We start from the raw sequence: 12,170 nt of genomic DNA on the forward strand, positions 1-12,170 counted from the left end.
TTGTCGCACATCTGTTTTGCGGATGATATAGTATTAATGTCAGAAGCGAGCATGGAACAGGCAGTGATTATCAGAGATACCCTTCGCAAATTTTGTGACACGTCAGGGAAAAGAGTTAGTCTGCAGAAATCTCGGGTCTTTTTCTCTCCAAATGTTTCAGATGCAGTGGGGACGGGTATCAGTGAAGTCCTTGGCTTCCCTCGAACTCAGGATCTAGGGATTTATTTGGGTGTCCCTCTTCTCCATAAGCGTGTGTCCAAGGACACTTATCAGAAAGTAGTTGATAGAGTCTAAAGCAAACTAGCAGGCTGGAAGACGGGTTGCCTGAATTTCGCGGGGCGGGTCACTCTCATGAGGTCTGTGTTGTCGACTATCCCCACCTACACTATGCAGACCACGTTATTGCCTAAAACGGTTTGTAACCGTATTAACAAAGCTTGCAGAAACTTCATCTGGGGTTCTAATGGTACGACTAGGAAAATTCACCTCTTGAATTGGAATACGGTTTTCCGGAAGCGGGAAGAGGGTGGTCTTGGCATTAGGACGGCAAGGAGATCGAACTTGGAAATGATCGCCAAGCTCAGCTGGCGATTTCTGGTGGATCAGGACCCACTTTGGGTTTAGGTGGTTCGTGAGAAGTATTGTGGTTTGCGTAGTGGTATGGAGAGCTTCCAAGCCAACCCGTCCCACTCTCATTCCTGGAGAAGCATTGTAGCAGGAAGTGCAGTTCTTTCTGTAGGGATCAGCAAGCAAATTTTCAATGGTTGTTCCACATCTTTTTTGGAAGGATCTGTGGTGCGATGGTAAGAAGTTAATTGACTTTGCGCTTGGCCCTATCCCGCTGGATCAAGTGAATAGACGGGTTGTAGATTATTGGGATGCGTCGGCGTCGAGATGGGACTGGATGAGTCTCGGGGCTCTGCTAAACGCCTCGTGGCTGTTGAAAATCGCAGCATTGGCTGTCTGTCCACAGAGTGAGAGTGAAGACATCTGGTTTTGGTCAAAGAGTAATTCAGGGAACTACACTGCTAAATCCGGGTATGACCTTCTTGAACCGAACGGTACTGATCATACTGACCCCTTTTGGCAAAATTTATGGAAGATTGAGGCCCCGAAAAAGTTCAAATTCTTCATTTGGCAGGTGGGACATAATGCCATCCTTTGCAATGAAAATAGAGCCAGAAGACACTTGTCTGATGACCCCAGATGCCCGAGATTTCGGTCACCCGAATCTATCTTGCACCTCTTGCGAGATTGTCCCCGTATCCAAACAGCTTGGCGACTAGTTGTTCCTGCTAATTTAAGAGTGACTTTTTTCCAGTCCGCCCTGCACCCCTGGTTGTTGGCTAACATTCAGTGCCCGTCTGCTTTTCATCACATTCCGTGGCCTCTCTTCTTCGCCTGCAGCATTTGGTGGATTTGGCGAGCTCGGAATGATTTGGTCTTCAACGAGAAAGAGTTACCTGGTAACCATGTCGAGTTTTGTGTTAAATTCTGTGAAGAATTCATTCGTGCTAAAAATAATCTGAGTGGCTGCCCGTACGGTATGTCGAAAACCATTTGGATAGCCTTGCACCCCCCTAATGAGGGATGGGTAAAATTAAATGCAGATAGGGCCTGTAAGGGTAGCCCTAGACCCGCGTCGGCAGGGGGGCTAATTCGGGATGATAGGGGGCGCTGGTGCTGCGGCTTTGGAGCGAATATAGGATTCTGTACTTCGTCAATGGCTTAGTTATGGGGTTTATTTTTTGGGCTTCAGATAGCCTGGCGGAAAGGGTTCAGAAAGGTAAATGTAGAGCTTGATTCTCAGGTCGTGATTCGGCTGATGACTAGTGCCGTTGACACCCATCATCCGTTCTCGTGGCTTATTCATTTATGCACCTCATATCGGGACAGAGAGTGGGATACCATTTTTATTCATTTTTATAGAGAAGGAAACCGTGCTGCTGACTGGCTGGCGAACTTCGCAGGTTCTTGTTCCTTGGGCCACCATGAGTTTGGTGTGCCTCCTGTAGGCCTCTAGGATATCCTCTATGACGATAGTAGAGGGACAACTTTGAGTAGAATAATTCGTTCACAATCGTGAACCTCTGGTTTCTTTGTTTCTCCCTTTCCTTAGTTTTTTTTCTCTTGCTTGTCTGCTTGGGCGTTTAGCCTTCCTTTGTTAACCAAAAAAAAATTTCAATGGTCAAAATGACAACTTCCAAAAACCATGTGGACCTAATCAATTCCATGAGAATTGAATCTTATTTTCTTGTTTGCATTATTGTCAATTGTTCGTATTGATTTTCTTTGTCTTAATGGTTGACTAAATCAAGTACTTAAATGCCCTTGTATTATTATTGTTGTTCAAAATATTTCAAGGGCAATTCAAGTCATTGTTTGTATTTATTTTATCTATTTAAGGATGAGCTTTAAGACACAAGTTTCAATTTAATAAAAATATTACTCTTAACATTTTGTGAGAGGTTTCTCTTGTGTTTTTTGGAGCACTACATTGAACAGTTCGAAATTAAATTTTTAACTGTTGGAGACTGGAATCGGGTCTTTACAACCTAGTTTTATAAGAGTTTTTTTTCTGTCCGACCCTGATTCGTTAGCTTTTCTTGGGATCAAATATAGTTGTCAGGTTTTTGAGACACTATTCCTCGTGGGTTCGCATCATAAGGTGAAATCGGATCCCTTGACGAAGACCCCTACTTGATTTAACATAACTTTTAGGCATCTCATTTATAAGGAAAGAATAGGAAACTGGAAATAAACAACTTTGAATCGAATTAACCCAAAAACTAGGAAATCTCATACTCATCATCATATATCTTACAAAAATTCATTCGACCCTACCATAAGCTTTACTTATACCAATCTTCATAACACACATACTTTTTTTATCCATAATTCTATGTTTCATGGAATTTCCATGAAATAATTCAAAAGTAATCAAGGCATTATCAACTATTAAATGGCCATGCACAAAAGCACTTTAGGAAGGATAAATAATAAAATGCAAACAAGATTTCATCCTATTAGCAAGGGTTTTAGAGACAAGCTTGTAAACAACATTACACAAGTTTATTAGACAAAAATCTCTAAGAGAACTTGGATTACGAGCTTTAGGAATAAGCGTGATGTATCTGTTATTTAAAAGAGAGGGAAAAGCACCTTTTAGGAGGTTTAAAATAAGCGATAAAACTTTATCACCAATCACATCCCAAAATGATTTATAAGAAATACCAGACATTTTATCAGGGTCGAAAGCTTTTGAACCATCCATTTGTTTCAAAGCCACCAAAACATCCTCAGCAACATCCCAAAATGATTTATAAAGAATCTCTTTTGTTAGCTGTGAGAATTGAATCTTGTTTTCTCATTTGTATTATTGTCAATTGTGTGTATTGATTTTCTTTGTTTTAATGGTTGATTAAATCAAGTACTTAAATGTCCTTGTATTATTGTTGTTATTCAAGATATTTCAAGAGCAATTCAAGTCATTGTATGTATTTATTTTATCTATTTAAGGATGAGCTTTAAGACACAAGTTTCAATTTAATAAAAATATTATTCTTAACAGTTTGTGAGAGGTTTCTCTTATGTTCTTTGGAGCACTACATTAAACAATTTAGGATTAAATCTTTAACTGTTGGAGATTGGGATCGGGTCTTTACAATCTAGTTTTGTAAGGGTTCTTTTCTGTCCAATCCTGATTCATTAGCTTTCCTTGGGATCAAATATAGTTGTCGGGTTTTCGAGGCAATGTTCCTCGTGGGTTCACATCATAAGGTGAAATCGGATCCTTTGACGAAGACCCTACTTGGTTTAACATAACTTTTAGGCACCCCATTTACAAGAAAAGAATAGAAAACTAGAAATAAACAACTTTGAATCGAATTAACCCAACAACTAGGAAACCTCATGCTCATCATCATATATTTTACAAAAATTCATTCAACCATATTATAAGCTTTACTCATACCAATATTCATAACACACACCCTTTTTATCCATAATTCTATGTTTCATGGAATAAAAAGTAATCAAGTCATTTTTAACTATTAAATGGCCAGCCACAAAAGCATTTTGGGAAGGATGAATAATAAAATGCAAGCAAGATTTCATCCTATTAGCAAGAGTTTTAGAGACAAGCTTGTAAATAACATTACACGAGTTTATTGGACAAAGATCTCTAAAAAAACTTTACGAGCTTCAGGAATAAGGGTGATGTATGTGTTATTTAAAAGAGGGGGAAAAGTAGCACCATTCAAGAGGTTTAAGATAAGCGATAAAACCTTATCACCAATCACATCCCAAAATGATTTATAAAAAATACCAGACATTTCATCAGGATTGGGAGCTTTTAATCCATCCATTGTTTCAAAGCCACCAAAACATCCTCAGCAACAAAAGGTTGAAGCAAAGAACTTTGTTGCTCAAAACTAAGATGCAAATCAATAGAATCAAGAACATCAGCATAATAGGATTTGTTGTCGAAAATAAATCAGAGAAACAAGACACCCCAATATCTTCAATTCTTCCTCTTTCTCATGGCAAACACCATAACTATCCTTCAGATGTTGAACATAATTCTTTTCTCCTTGCACATGCCTTAAAATGGGAAAACCGTGTATTTTTTATCACCTTGTTGTAACCAGGAAAGCCTTAATCTCTACTTGATGAGGGCATCTTGCACTCATATGCGGAGTGTTAGATAGAACACGCGGAGCATGAATCTGGAGCCAAGAAGAAAGGAAGAAAACCACGCGGGAAGGAGATCACTAGAGCATTCCACGCGGAGCGTGTTGTCCAGTGCGCGGAGCGTGGATCGAGCCTTCGGAGAGAACCAGTTCCAGGAGGTCATATACACGGGGCGTGCCCAACCCGAAGAATACTTCCTCCCCAAGTTCTTTATGCTATGGATAAGGGGGGCACTCCTTAATTACACCTTTGTCACTCCCTAATTACAACTCTACCACTCCTATGTTTACAACTATGCCACCTCCTTATTATCACCCCATTTTACCCCTAACCTTACTCTTTAATTAATTAGGTTAAGCTAGCCTTTTATGTAATTTGTCATTTAGGTTTTGAGGTGATATAAATTCATCTCTTTCTCTTTATAATAGTTAATTTTTTATCAATCAAATTTAATCATCTTCTTCAAGAAGTATTTGTTAGGGTTTGAAACCTTCAACAATGGGGATTTCACTATTCCTATGGATTTAGTCCATAAAACCCGGGATTCACTCCTAGTTTAGCTAGAGAAGAACATCTTTGTTAGTTTACGATTAAAACTAACTCATCCCGAAACCGATCTGTATCAGTTGGTATCAGAGCCGATCGTTATCCTAACACTGACTTCTTTCGACAATGATTCAACTAAGTTCATCTCTACCATCCGAACAAACCGCCAACAATGGATTGGAAAACCTCGAAGCCATCGTGAGAAGGTATGAAGCAACTTCTAGGGAGGATTTCCGGGTGCTAAACGAGCAAATGAGGAAGCTTACGACATCTTTGGAGAGTCTCAAGCAAGGATACTGAAATGGTTCCCAACCAACCATAGAAGTTTCTCCTAAAGATCCATCACCAATCTTTTCTCCTTTACATATTGAAGAGGTAAATCTTGTGGATAGTCCTATTGCTATGGAGAATTTGGTTGACTATGATGTTGTGTGTGGATTAGATTCTCATTGTGGGTTAATTGATAATGATGTTATGAATGAGAATGTGAGTTCATATGTGGATGAGGAAGGAGTGCTTGTAGGTGAGGATGTTGGGGAAGACCATGTAGCAAGTGATGCTCTCCATGTGTTTGATGAAATACCCCTTAAGCATAACCTTATTTGTATGATTGAGGAAAGTGGGGGGTACTATTCTTCAGGAGGGGGAGAATGGCTTGGGACTTGAAAGTCTCTTTGTGGAGGATGAAGGAACCACTTGTTGTGTGGAGGTTGATGACTATAGAGATGGGAGAGATGTTGGTGGTTCTACCATATTGGGGTGTAGTGTGTCTTTCGAGTCGGGTAACTTGTCAAAGGGTTTGGCCGGCTTGAACTATGGAGAGAAGCCAATAGGAACGATAGGTCATTGGAGAGAATGGATTGAGGATGAAGAGGGAAGCGAAATGGCGTACGGTCAAGAAGAAGATGAGCTAGGAGAGGAGATTGATGGGGAAGGGAACTTCGACCTTGAGCTAGTTAACGATGATGAACTTGACTATTATGAGCGAGAGTTCCGGAAGGGAATTGAGGAAAGTGGTGATGTGAGACCAACGTCCGAAGATGGGAAGTATGTGTCCTTTAATGGACATCCACGGTGCATTCTACCTTTGGGGAAGATACCGCGTGACATTGCATGGGATCCATGAGGTCGTATACTATGTCTTCCTCATAGTCACTTGAGCTTCAAGGAAACGGATAAAGAGTACTTTGTGACGCCTCTAGGAAGAAATGAGATTCCTAGCACGTGCACATTAGGAATGAACCAAGCCTTCCACTTGGTAAATTCGGAAGTTGTTATTTTGTTCTTGATTGAGATGTATGTGTTGGGGTATATGTTGTGCTTGTTGAGGGAACATCAACCTTATGTGGAGTCAATAAGAAGTGATTTTATGGTGAAGAGAGTGAGCTTCATAGAGTATTTGGTGAATGGGAATGGCCATCCGGGTGATGTAGAGAAAATGGGAGAAACTCAAGAATGGCGGGATAGTGGCCAAGTCAGTGAAGGGGCCACTCAAGAAGTCGTGAGATTGTTAACCCAAAACAAAGAAGTAGTTGATACAAGTGTGCTTGGGATCACTACGAAGTGGGTTGACAAGTGTCTTCGGGATATCCCATTTGATATCGGCTATGAGCGGAATGAAGTTATGACCAATGTCCATATTCGTGAAGTGGAGATTAAGGAGGTTCGGGGTTGGTCGGTTCAACATGTCGTGGAAGTGTGGAGGAGCTTCCAAGACATTATGGAGGATTGGTTTGACCAACTTCGTCGAGATATTCCGTTCGATGTCGGTCGAAGGTTGTGGCAAGTATTATGGAGGATGAGCACCAAGGGCAAGACACAAGTTGATATGTGGGTAGATTTCATGAAGAGGAGGAAAAGCCGACAATATATGGAGTGGATAACACCTACCAAGCATCGTCCTTGTTCTATAACTGAGTTGGGGACCAACTCTTTTGAAGAAGAGGAGTATGATGAGGGCATCACTCATACGCGGAGCGTGAGATAAAACACGTGGAGCGTGAATTCGAAGCCAAAAAGAAAGGAAGAAAACCACGCGGGAAGGAGATCACTAGAGCATTCCACGCGGAGCGTGTTGTCCAGTGTGTGGAGCGTGGATCGAGCCTTCGGAGAGAACCAGTTCCAGGAGGTCATATACACGGGGCGTACTCTCAGGGGCACAGAGCATGAAGAAGATACGCGGAGCGTGCCCAACCCGAAGAATACTTCCTCCCCAAGTTCTTCATACTATGGATAAGGGGAGACCACTCCTTAATTACACCTTTGCCACTCCCTAATTACAACTCTACCACTCCTATGTTTACAACTATGCCACCTCCTTATTATCACCCCATTTTACCCCTAACCTTACTCTTTAATTAATTAGGTTAAGCTAGCGTTTTATGTAATTAGTCATTTAGGTTTTGAGGTGATATAAATTCATCTCTTTCTCTTTGTAATAGTTAACTTTTTATCAATCAAATTTAATCATCTTCTTCAAGAAGTATTTGTTAGGGTTTGAAACCTTCAACAATGGGGATTTCACTATTCCTATGGATTTAGTCCATAAAACCCGTGATTCACTCCTTCTAGTTTAGCTAGAGATTTGTTAGTTTACGATTAAAACTAACTCATCCCGAAACCGATCTGTATCACTACTTCCACATAATTTCTTCATCTTCTTGTAATTTTAGAATCTCTTTTGTTAGCTATGAAGCCTTATTCTCCTTAACAATAGGATAAGCATAATTCTCAGCTTCGATAAGATCCTCAAATAATCGTTTCAACTTCGTACCGATTGTCCGAAACAATTACGATTCCATTGCTTAAGCTGAATAAAACACTGCTTCAACTTCACACAAACTTCCTCCTGGACCATTGCATTATTATCCTAAACATCTTTAATTATATGATGTCAACGAGGATAATCAACCCACATTTTTTCGAACCTAAACAACATGTCCTTGCACACCATCGGTATATAGCAAAACAGGAGAATGGTCTGAAGCTACCATTGCATGAACAGAAATAAAAGCATTTAAGAAGAGCAGCTCCCGTTGAAAATTGCACGATCATGATACTCACGAATACAAGCATCACGACTCATACTATTAAACCAAGAATATTTTCTCCCAAATGAAATGGAGATCAAAAAGGTCACAATCATCCAAACAATTACGGAATGCCTCCATTGCACAATAATTATCAGAACGGCCACCCTATTTCTCATAAGAATACATTCATTGAAATCCCCAAAAGAAACCCAAGGCAGATTATCTCGAATGTGAAGATCATCCATCATATCCTAAGTACATACTTTATTTGAAGCTCCAGGCTAACCATATATTCTAGTTCCCCTCCACCAAATATGACCTACATCATTAACTATCCCAAAATAAATACAATGCTCAGAATAACCCAAGATAGTCAACTTGATATCCCATTCCAAAGCAGAAGTGAACCACCCGAATGACCAATAAAATCAACGGCAAAACAAATCAAAACCATTAAATCTCCTTTTCAAACCATATAATTCACTTCTCCGCATTCTAGTTTCCATAACAAAAGCAATAGTAGGGTCATGGCTTTCAAATGTGTTGCTTGTTGATGCGTGTCGAGCAATTCTATTATAATTAGAGTCCAAATAGATCTGATCAATGAGAAATTGCACTTCAACACATCCTTATATGAATCTCATTTGAAAAAAAAAAATCCATTTACTCCTTTTATAAATAATGATTAAAATTTTTACAAAAACTATTACAAATTGAAGTAATTATTTAACTGATCAAAATAATACCTAGAAAATTAGAATTAGCTTTTTTTTTTTTTTACAGAAGAATTAGCTATTACTAATAACTAGTCGAAAATCCGTGTGATGCACGGGGTATAAAACTTTTATATAATTTAGATAAATAAATTAACATATTTACTTTTAAATAATTTTATATCATGCTATGAAAAAAAATTTATATTATGTATATTTGAAATTAATATATATATTTTAATGATAATTCAAATTAAACTCAAACCAATAATTTTATTTGAGTAAAAAATAAATTTTTTATTTAGTAAAAAATAAATTTTTTTTAAACTAATTAAAATTATAGTTTAAGAAAATCAGTAATGGATGTCAGTATGAGCTCCATACTACAACCAATAAGAAAAAAACACATAAAAAATATAAATATAAAATATAAGCTGCTTGTAGAATACAAGGCACACATTAAAAATATGATATAGAAAAGACATTGAAAGAAATAAAAATAACTCTTCCAAAAAAAAAATAATAATAATAATATGATACAAATAAAATAAGACAACAAAGAGAAGAAGACAATATTATCGTTTTTAACAACATCGCTTGGCATCTCTCGATTGGGAATACTACTACGTCTCCTATTATCCACGTTTTCCTTTTTTTTCGCAAATATTTTAACTTTTCTTCTAGGGTAATATCCTATCCAAATTTGTCGAGAAAGTATTTTTAGTAAATATTTTAACTTTTCTTCTAGGATAATTTTATTTTTTATTTTGTTTAAATAAAATCAATTTTAACTTATTATCTAAGAAATTATTTACTATTATTTATCTTAATCAATTATATCTAAACTAACTAAAAGTTCTGAAATTAAATTTTAAAAATTTTAGATTTAAATACAATTCTGTAAAAAAAAAAAAAATTAGCTACTTCACATATAAATAAAAATCTCTATTTTCTCTCTATTATAGCTTTTTACTTTCATTATGATCTCATTTTTTATTAATAATTTTTTATCAATCTCTGTTGAATTTTTTTTTTTTTTTTTTTTGAAGGAAGCTGTTGAATGTTTTTAGACTTAAAAAATGTACAATATAAATTTATTTCATGAAATTTAACCAAGTAATGAAATTATCACAGGAACACCCAATCACATATTTAACATATCAAGAAACTATTTAAACAAAGCAATATATAATAAGTATCATATAAATCTCTATCTTGCATAAATTATAATAAGATTTTTTACCTCTTTTTGTAAGTGTGTTAATTTAATAAAATTTGAATCTGAAATGTTTTCCAAATATTAATTAGCATCATCAAGTTGTATGAATTTAATTAATACTTACTTCCGCCGATAATGCTGAGAAATTCAGGTGCATATATTAATAGATTTTATTGAAAGCATAAGGACTATCGAGATTCGTTTTTTGCACATTTTTAAGAAAAGGAAGCAAGCATTTCAATTTAAAAATACCTCATCATCACTAGCTGGTTTATCTCTTTTGCAAAAAAGAAATTGTGTCCTCTGAAATTATTTCATTTACATATTTAGTTACATTAGTTCTGTTACAATTTTATTTTAATTTTTAGATTTGAATAGAATATTTTCAGATTAAGTACGGATTAAACTAGTCCCGGATTAAACTAGTCCCTAATTCGGTTATTGTCCAACTTATGGGATGTTTGGTTGCTCATTTCGGTTGGGCTTTTGGAGACTAAAAGATAGGCCCAACTGCAGCGATGGGCCCAACTGCAGTGATCCAACTCGCTGCTGAGTTGGACGGGATACGGGTGTCACGTCCGTGTCTAAAAATTTTCGATATAAATTTTAGAGTATTAATTAATTACGTATTTAAATATATTATAAATAGTAGTAGCGATAAAATGAAATCTATTAATTTCATCAGTGAGTAAATAAGTTAAAGAGAACTACCTAAAATAGGTAGAACTACGTGGCTTTGATTTCCGGTTTAAATATTAAAAGATGTTCGGGATACGTAGGAAGCTCGATAGAATTATCGAGTCCAAGCCAAATAATTAAATAAAACTTTAGGTAGTCCAAATAAATTTTTATATATTAGAAAATATGTTGGGCTTTTAGACTGTTAAAAGCTCGTTACCTTGTTTTCCATTCATACCCGATGCCATTTTAGGTCGGGTGTGACAACGGGGGCGGTAGCCCCTGTTGTGCCATTGGGTCAAAAAAAAATGGGCGATTAGGGTTTCGGGCAGTTAGAGTTTCTTGACGAGTATAAATGTAACATCTTTCTCTGTAATCCGGATCTCTTTCATTATAGTAAAATATCATGGCTTGGTAGTGCCCCCAGACGTAGTCATTCAAATTGAGTGGCGAACTGGGTAAACAATTCTTGTGTGTTTGCTTGTTTTTCGTTTATCACAATCGCAATTATTCCTAACAATTTCCAAGCTCCTTTTTGTCTTTTTACTTTAAAAGGTGAGTTTTAGGTTAGTTATAAAAGCAAGGAATCCCTGTTCAGGGAAGGCAAAAAATTAAAATGGGATAAAAGTGAAGAGAGGGAGATTCAAACATGGGACCAATTTGTTGTGGAGGTGCAATTTAATTACCATTAAGACTAAATGTGCAAACTTAATTTTATGTTACATAATCACGTCTTATATTATAAGTACTAATTTTAACTATCTTGGGGCCTGATCGGTGTTGAACCACTGTTCCTCAAGGGTGTTCCGGCGGACCGGAGGGTCGGCCGACCCTCCTCGTCTCCTCTGGCTCCACCCCTATTTCACCCCATTTGTTTCTCTTATTTGAGGAAGGGATTTCATCCTTGATTAAGAAGGTATAATCAGGGATGGAGCCAAAGGACGGGGAGGATCGACCGACCCATCGGTCCCGTCGGAAAATCATAGAGAGGGTTTTCCTTTCTGACTCTACCAGTAGCCGTAATGACTGGAGCCCCTCCAGTCACAGCGGCATAAACGCAGAATCCATCTTCTGCGTTTTTTAGGTTATTGTTGTACAAAACGTTTGTGTTGCAACAACCGAAAAAAAACGGATGGAAATGACAGACAGATAAAATTTATTCTCCTCTTTTTTTTTCTCATTCGCATATAGACAAGAGAAGGAGAAGGCTTAAAGTGAATAAGGTGATGAATTTAAATGCTTCCAAAAATAATCAATTGACTTCTCATCATATTAAAAAAAACGTAATTA

The sequence above is a fragment of the Euphorbia lathyris genome, chromosome 8 (assembly GCF_963576675.1).
Source record: "Euphorbia lathyris chromosome 8, ddEupLath1.1, whole genome shotgun sequence".
NCBI lineage: Eukaryota > Viridiplantae > Streptophyta > Magnoliopsida > Malpighiales > Euphorbiaceae > Euphorbia > Euphorbia lathyris.